This window comes from Micrasema longulum, unplaced genomic scaffold, assembly GCF_059751315.1.
Source record: "Micrasema longulum isolate JH-2025_06_02 unplaced genomic scaffold, ASM5975131v1 h1tg000377l, whole genome shotgun sequence".
In the NCBI taxonomy this organism is placed as follows: domain Eukaryota; kingdom Metazoa; phylum Arthropoda; class Insecta; order Trichoptera; family Brachycentridae; genus Micrasema; species Micrasema longulum.
In genome coordinates, this window is record NW_028277578.1 from 744,254 (window position 1) to 751,802 (window position 7,549).

Below are 7,549 nucleotides of genomic sequence, written 5' to 3' on the forward strand. Positions count from 1 at the left end.
TTACATAAAAAAATTCTTGTATTTATTTTAAATGATTACGATATTTTAGTCCAAAATTTTTTATTTTATTATTTTGTACTTTAAAGTTAGCTTATATTTATTTATTTGTTTATATATTTATTCAAAATTACAGTCGTTTATATATAAGTGAACTTATTAAGGCTTTTTGGGCTGTGACCGTGTCAAGCCATAATAATTAACAATAAAAAATACATAGTAAAATTAATTAGATTTAAATATAATGACATGTTATGCAATATAATAACAACCCAGGAAAAAAAAGTATAAGTAAAAAATAATAAAATTCCAAAGAATACAATTTCAAAAAGATAATCAGACTAAAATATAAATTATAAATTATAAATTTCATACATAATCAAATATATAAACTAACAGTGTCATTAAACTCAACAAAATAAAAGTATAATAGTTAAATACAGTAGTTTTGATAAAAAAACGAAATAAAAGTATCATTAAAATCAATAGCAAAATAATATTTAGATAAAAACATAATTGAAATGATAAATGAGATACGGTTTTTATAAACTTACTCTACACTGTCGTAAGAAATAAGAGTAATAAATGATATGCGAAATAAGATTAAGTACTAAATTAAATATTTCAAAATTATTACACTGAGTATTTTCACTAATATTTACACTAACTTTTATATCATCATAACTTCATCTTACTTTTACATTACATCATTTTACTTTTCCATTAATCATCTAAGAAAGATGTATAAGAAATACATAATATTATTTTTTAAATTCATTTAAGCTCTTTTTATTTTTCATACATTCTGGCATCTTTTAATACATTTTTAAACCTTTTTGCGTGATGAATAAAAAAAAACTTTGTTCTGTCGTTATGGCATTCGATTGTTAAAAAAACACACAAAAACAAGCATGCAAAAACAAACCAGTCTCTTTTTCATCAATATTCAATCGAGTTTTTTTTCACAATTTTTCTTATTTTATTTTATAAACCTTTCTTAAGAACTACTCTCATGGCTCTACTATGAAATACATCTTAATTAATAAAAAATATATAAAACAACTTGGTTTTTAATCATTGGTATTTTATTTTTTTTACCATCCAGTTTCAAAGCTACACCCGTCTTCTCTATCAAAGTTCAATAAACATTGTAAAAACTAAAATAAACTTTAATATTAGAGTAACAGAACAATAATAATATTTTTCACTAGTATATTTCATGGTCTCTGGAATGGTACCTGAAGCGTAAAACATATCATATTATGTAACAAAAATAGGCTGCGGTTGGTGTACCAATGCAGTGCCCTATGTACCATTAGGTGCGGAAAGAGAATAAATAATGAATAAAAAGTAGTATTTTTAATAAATTCCCAAACCGTTTGGCAGAAATTAATCAAAATTTTAATAAAGATACTAGATTAAAAGTTTTTTATGTTGAATTATAAAAATAAAATTAGAATAAGACAATTTGGAGATCTTACATATTAAAAAAGCAATCCGCAATAAGAAAAAAATATATTAGTAAACAATATTTCTCTTGTCCAGTTTTAAAGATAGTATCTATTTCACTTCACACTTTCCAACTTTAATAGAACAACATGACCAAAAGACTTGACTGATTAACTCCGTATGTATTGATGTAATATTTAGTAATCACGATAAAAATAAAATAAAATAAAATAGATAGCATAAGTAAAGTAGGCATTGATAATGAAGACGACCCAGTGTAATAATCAGCACGTTTGCCTACTATGCAAGAGGTCTCGGGTTCGATTTCTAACATGGTTAATATAAAATATTTATTTAAAAGGATGCTTTTACACCATTATATTTCATAGTCTGTGGACTGGTACCTGAAGCGTAAGGCTGACTATCATATCATTATGATTTACAAAAAAAAATCACGCTGCGATTGGTGTACCAATGTAGTGCCTTATGTACCATTAGGCGCGGAACGGAAATTATGAATGATGATAATGATGAAGAAGCTTGTGTAGCTTTGAAACCGATCAGTAGAAAAAAAAAAACGTGGTTAGTAACTAAGTTGTATTATATTCATTTAATTATAATTAATAACCACAAAGCTAGTGCTTAAAAAATAAATTTTACACTTTTCATTTATTTTATTTTCCGCCATTGGCGGAAAACAATACTGGAGAAAAGTAATCTTTATGTGGAATAATTATTGTTTTATACGAGTTCTGCAATAATCCTATTTAATTTATTCCTCGATCTACCGATAAAGAATACATTTAACATATTATGTTTGTTAAAACGTGTTCAAAGTTTGCATTAAAAGTTTGCATTAAAACTTTCAAGTCTAATATCATAATCAAATATTACATTTCAACCACTTTTTCAATAGTTTTGTCATCTACATATACATTCATCACTAGGCTTGTTTTTTTTTCTATTTCCATTTATTTAGTTTTTCTAACATGAAGTTTGAGTTAGTAAATTTTTACCCATTTCATATGCCATTTTGGTCGTCATTTAATATAACTTGAGACAAGCTAAAAATTCCACATTAATGATTTCTAAAATCAGTCATAACTGTGGCGAACGATCATTACCAGTTTCTATCGTAAGTATCTTTAATTATCTACTAAGGTATATAATTTGCATTAGTCGGCCTCGTGGTGTAGTAGTCAGCGCGTTTGCCTACCGTGGTTTTAGATTTAGATTTCCGAGATAGTTGACATGAAATATTTATGTCAAAATATGTTTCTGCAGTAGAATATTTCAAAGTCCCTTAACTAGTATTTGAAGCGTAAGACTGATCATCTTATCTTTATGTAGGAAATAATGATCAAGATACACTGCGATTGGTGTATTAATGCACCATTGTTTTCAGAAAGGAAGTGATGATGATGATGAATGATGATGGTAGGTAACATATATGGTTACAGTAAAAAGGCCATAAGAGAGCACCTATTTTATCTAAAAGTAAGTAATTTGAGCTTTTGAATATTTGCTTCTAATTTTACCGCTCATAAGAGTATATTGTGGTTTGTATTGTTTTTCAGATATGACGTGTATTAAAACATACGCTATAAAACTACATATATTCTTTTGTACTAAATTTATAATAATTAAAACTTGATTGATACTATGATTGTGGTAAAAAGTATAGAAGGCCACTGAAAATCGTGTAATGATTAGCAGGATATATATAAAGAAATGTTTGTTTTCAAATTTAATGAATAAATAAATAACCGCTACAATAAATATTGCGCTGCACTAAATTTATCAGTTTTTTTTAGAAACTTAGTCTAAAGTTTGTCATGATATACAAAGAATAAGCCATTGTTATAATTATGTTGTATCGTTAAGTTCTAATAGCTTTGTGATGTAATCAACAGCAGGATTTGCTTTGTTCCTGGTTAGACTTTCAAGTTAGACTGAGAAGCTCAGGAATGAAAGAGATGAAAGATAAGTTGTTACATCATCCTCGTTTGAAGGAATAATTAATGAAACAAATGAACGCAACATAAGATCGGGTTCCTAAGGTAAGACCTGGCTACCGGATTAATTTCTACTATTTAATTATCTCCAAGTTGTTGTATGAGAGAGTCTTTGCTATCCATCACTACATAAAGTATTTGAATCGCGATGTGTGGAGGAAGCAGATTTGTATATTATGTTAATTTTTCGCAGTGAATAATTTTAAGGCGGAAAATTGAATAAGGCGACTTTGATACAGCTAAAAGCTTTTAGAAAACGGTTTAATTAATAAAATACTCTGACTGAATTTTTGTATACGCGTAGGTTAACCAACTTAAATATAGTACATTCCCGTTTACATTATGATAATTTAAATCCTATTATTTAAAAGCGGAGACTTAATATACAATTCATATAATAATGACAAAAATAATAGGGCCTTTATGGCTCCGTTTGTGCACATTTTTAGTAATGAATCATTTTATGGTACTTATCGTTGATTTATGTGTGAAAATTTCTTTAAATAAGTCGTTCATTTCAGCTTTTATGAAAATCTTTGACTTTCAGAGAACACGGATTTAGTAAATCGCCTTGTTTTTTGGACCAATATTGGAAAATATTTTAGAGACCTTTTTGAAGAAAAACATTGTGAAAATAGCTTCGACATTCACATTAACGACATAACAGATATTGCCCGGAGACATTCATACATAGCTGGCATCTCCAAATGGTATCTCACCCTAGAAGCGTGATTCGCATTTTATTATGATTTTATCTCATATTATTGTTATTTCAAGATACTATCGCCAAATTTGTCAAATTTAATGGAGACAAATTTTTACAGGGAAAACAAGATGCTTAAAAACGAACCATTGATACATTGTTTATTTACCAATATAGTTTTTTTAAGTATGATATTTTAAAACAATAATTTAAAGTATTTTGACAGTTTTCAGTTTTATCTAACATTTAAAGTATCATGTATGTTTTAACTACTTCGAAAGTAAGAAATTGATATTATTTTGAGTTTAAGAGCCTTTTGTTTACCGTCTCGCAAAAATAATGTACCATCTATTAGTTTCCCAAGCCCAATTTATTATAATTAAATCAGAGACGATCTATACTAATATCTAATATCTCTTACTACATATAACAAAAGTGGAGAGATATCTTTTACAGTGTACACCGATGGTCAACTCCATAAAAAAAAAACTCAACAAAAAGTTTTAAAGGGTTTCGAAGAAAAAAATCTCGACTATTTTACTTTTTAGTTTGGGTAGTAAAAGATTTAAATAAATTTATATGCCTAAGGGCTAGTGCGCTCATATTCAATTGTAACTTTTTTATTTCGATATATACCGAGTTTATTAATATTATACCTCCCCAAAACTTTTACTAGGAGTAAATATCCAAGTTATATTTTTCTTAGAATTATTATACTTTTATGTGATTTTTTCGTCAGTATTATCTCGAGTTTATTCCATAGTATGCGTAGTTAATGAAGAAAAAGTTCTCTTAAGCCATAAAGATCTTATATGGCATGAACATAAAAATCATATCGTAGATCTTAATTCCACTCCGGCAGCGCGTGTTAGAAGAGGGGTGTCTCGAAAACACCTTAAGTGTGATCCTTGTGATCTCGGCTTCTTAGAGGAGACTAATTTCATTTTCTCATTCGGAAAATATACGGCACATATTAGGAATGCTGAAAATAAAAACAATTCAACCCAACGAAGCTATTTATGTTCATAATACGAAGCGTTTTCCCTTAGAATATATAGTGCGTGTGACATTAACGCCACTGAGGGGATACTAACAGATGAGACAGAGTCAAACAAACAATTTTCCGTGCTCTTGGCTCTTCCCAATTTGATTTCCCCAGAACATGGGAGAATATAAAAAGTCATTTACATTTTTTATTTGTGTTTATTGCGTGCGTATGTGTATAGTATGTGATTCTCCTGGAACTTTGAAAAGTTTAGGAGGTAAGATGGTTTGCCAATTTTACATTTTTTTCTGAACCTTTTAGAAAAGTTTTGCCTTAGAGACAGCTTTATTATTCACAAACAATATTTTTAGAGTATTTTTGTGTATTACAAAATAAAATGTATAATTTAGAAGCATTTCGTTTCGTTGTTTCAGATTTTCAAAACAACGCGCGATTTAATTATAAATGGTGGATTAAAAACATTAAAAAAAATATAAATAAGGTGCTCACTAAAATATATTATAGTTTTATTAATAATTTTAAGAAATAAACGTGTTTTCAGAATAAAAAGTTGCGCAAGGACGTTGAAATTTACTTGTAAGAAAGTTTTTAACTATATTTAATTCTTACCTTAAAGTTATAACAGCAACTTACTTAACAGTTAATATTATTAATATACAGATTAAATGTCACCAACTATGAAACTTGTTAAAAACTTAGTTAAATTTGTATTATTTCTAACAACTTTAAACACTGAATAAATATAACTTTCCAAACACTCATTAACAGTTATGTTCACTTGCGGGTCCGTTTTGTTAAACGCAGAGCGAAGTGGCGAAGCGCGGAGCGTCGACTAGTACCGGGGCGCGCGTCCGCGGGCCTCGCGAGGAGAGGCCTGCGTCGGCAAGTCGGGGGAGAAGAGACATGGGGACGTGCGGACGGTCGCGCCGATCGGAGGAGACTGGTTCTGCCTCTCGCCCTCTCGCGCCCAGCGCCCTGCTACCCCGCGCACGCGCCCGCCTCGGGTAAACAACACTTCTCGCGCCCGCGCTGCGGATGCTGGGTGCTGGGTGCTGGGTGCTGGGTGCCGCCATCCGGCAAAACTTCACGCCAACTAACGAAAGTCCCCGAAACTGTTTTTGTCTTTCACTCTCGTCGCTTCTTGGATTACGTCAGTCAAAGCGCTGTAATTTTATTAATCAACTCCCATTAACACTCCAAATTTATATACCGTGGTGGGTCCCAATTCCTAAGTTTCCAGATAAGTGACATGCCTTAGATTTTCTTTTATAACAAAATGCAATTTTCTGAAAACGATTATTATTATATTTATTGCCCAATTAATTTTAGGTTCACAACAATTAAGTTTGTAAATTTGGTTTCTTCACGTTTTCGAAACTTTTGAAATTGAACGATGAATTATTTATTTATAAATCTTTCCTACATTATAAACCCCTCTTACATCGGTAAAATTTTCTGCTTCATTATCTCATGAACAAAACGAAAAATAATACAAAAACCTTTAACAAAGACAGAATGGCAAATGCTGCAGTGCGTAGGCGTGAAGTGAATCACTTAAGTTTAAATTGGCGTCCCATGGACCTATGGTACGCGTACGAACATATAATTGAGCTTGTGCGTTTTAATATGTAACTCATTACTGTATTTTGCTCTTTTATTTATTTATTTTACTACAAAAAAATGACAAACAACTGAACATATATAAATTAGGAACATGCAAGAAATATAGTGGTAGATCCGTCACATTATAATTGTTCACAGCATGCTATGTGCTAAAAATAATTATTTAACTCACCGAATATGTTTATAAACATAATTCCTCTGAAAGTGTGATGTCACCGTACTCCTCCCAAATGGCTTACGTGCGGTTTTCAGAGAAATATAGATCTGTGCGCTGTGCGTGTTCGTAGATATTAAAATCTTCAATCGAATATTTAAAAAAAAGTTAGGAGCATAAATGTTTTATTCATCGATCTACCAGTGTTGCATTCGAGGAGAATGCATTTGCAAAAAAATGGAAAGATGTTGTTTTTTGTGTTTAAAAAAAGTTTGTTTTTGAATGTTTACAAACAGCATTTGTTTTTTGTGGATCTCAATCAGATTCTTTCCTTAAATTCCTTATAATTTCTACCCATTTATTTATTTTTATTAGATTTTTTTTATCACTAAAATAATATTAAATTCAATATATTTTTAAAGATCGTATTCCTACATAAGTACACCACTTTGTTGGTGAGACGACCGAAATTTGACGTTTGCAAAAATAATGCCATATTTGAAAAAAAAAATATTTTATGTTTTGGAATTCAACCATAAACAAGTACCCACTAAAATTCAATATTTTTTAATATAAACAAATTTTAGTTTTGGAATTTAATT

The 7,549-nt window shown here is 29.8% G+C and overlaps 1 protein-coding gene across 2 annotated transcripts in view; it reads right to left on the reverse strand.

Annotated features, from left to right (window-relative positions):
* The window catches only part of LOC148282093 (neural cell adhesion molecule 2-like), a 195,131-nt gene extending 189,043 nt beyond the window's left edge, over window positions 1–6,088 (reverse strand). For both annotated transcript variants that reach the window (XM_088225647.1, XM_088225646.1), the window contains exon 1: window positions 5,780–6,088. The gene's annotated coding sequence lies outside the window, so the exon portion shown is untranslated. The remainder of the gene's footprint in view (window positions 1–5,779) is intronic.
* Window positions 6,089–7,549: the final 1,461 nt, after the last annotated feature.